This window comes from Alligator mississippiensis, chromosome 4, assembly GCF_030867095.1.
Source record: "Alligator mississippiensis isolate rAllMis1 chromosome 4, rAllMis1, whole genome shotgun sequence".
NCBI lineage: Eukaryota > Metazoa > Chordata > Crocodylia > Alligatoridae > Alligator > Alligator mississippiensis.
The window spans coordinates 219,293,796-219,295,408 of record NC_081827.1 but is presented as its reverse complement, the minus strand read 5'-3'; positions in this window follow the sequence as shown (position 1 = coordinate 219,295,408).

The following is a 1,613-nucleotide window of genomic DNA, read 5'->3' as shown; positions in this document are numbered from 1 at the left end:
TGCTTTGGTCAGCCCTATCATTCATTACCTTGAAAACCACCTAACATATTCCCTTCTTTGGCAAGGCTGTCTGTCACCCATGGTTTAATGTTCTTTTCAGAATGCTCAAATCTATTTTTTCCCCAAACACTTTTCCTACATCCCTATCAAATTGCTATGTTATGTAGGATTTTACATGTGTGATTTCCATTCAAGTCAATTTGAGCTGCTTGGACATAATTATAAATATTTGACAATTAATAACCTGTAGGAACAATGAATTCTGGGGAGTGTAGTTTCTGGACAGCATGAAGATTTGGTGTTAGAAACACAGTATCAATTTAAAATCTAAATAAAAGGAAAAAGAATCTAAACAATACTACACACAAAATGTTTAGATGGGAGTACTTTAAGTTGACAATGCCTGCTTAAGTTCTGAACTACTGTATAGTAACTGAAAGCAAGTATTATTTTCCAAATTTAACTAATTTTGAATTTATTTTTATAATGTCAATCTGAGAATATATGTTTCACTGGGGAAGAATTTTTATGGTAAAAGCCATTTGGCTTCATGATGAAAGAATATAGGAATATTGGAAATGCCAATAAAGTAGTAAAAGGCCTCCAAAAGTAATCAATGGATCAGTGAATACTTCTGAAAGTGAAAACATTGCTAATGCATTATATGCATTTAGTCAGGTTGAATAAATATTATATACTACATAAGCAACCATATCAAATGGAAATGAATACCATGGGTGCAAAAGTACGCTACATGCATTGTGGATCTGGTTCTCAAACTTGTGTAAAATATAGTGCTTTACTGATATTACTTATTTCTGATTGACATCACTAGAAGAGGACAATTAGGACTTAATAGTAACACAGATATAAGTAGAGGTGCACCGATACATCGGTTCAATAACAGATCACTACCGATATAAAGAAAATTGTCTATATTTTATATCAGCCTGATAAGGCCAATAATTTGGCCAATAAATGCCCGTGCTGTGTGCAGCCACAGCGCAGCACGGAGCAGAGCTGGCAGCGTAGATAGCTGCCTCTAGCTGGTAAATCGGAAGGGGAGGGGGGAGAGAAGGGGCTTGGTGGGGCAGATCAATGCCCCCTTGTGGTGAGGGAGGGGGCAGGTCGGGATGGCAGCACAGCTTGTGGGGTGGGGACAGGTCCTGCTGCTGCTTGTACCCCAGAGGCGTGTGCCCCAGGATCTGTGTGGTGTGGGGTGGGCTGCAGCTGTGGGGTGGAGCCGGAGCTGGAGCCACGCAGGGTTTTTCTTGCAGGGGGCTGAGCTTGGAGCAGACTCTGGTGGTGCTGGAAAGAGGCTGCAGCTACCCCAAATTTTGACGCAGCTCTGCTCCCAGCCTTGTGCCACTGCCCACCACCCAGTGCAGCCCCAGCTGAACATCCTGCCTCCACCCAAGCACCAGGAAAGGCTGGGGCTGTGGTAGGCAGTGACACAGGGATGGGAATGGACCTGCAGCAAAATTTGGGGTGGCTTTGCCCCTTCCTTCCCCACTCCCCTTCCACCACACCAGACTTACCAGCTGGATGTAGATGTATTGGATATCAGATTGGTATTGGCAGATATGCCTCCTTAAATTTTAGCTATTGGCCCC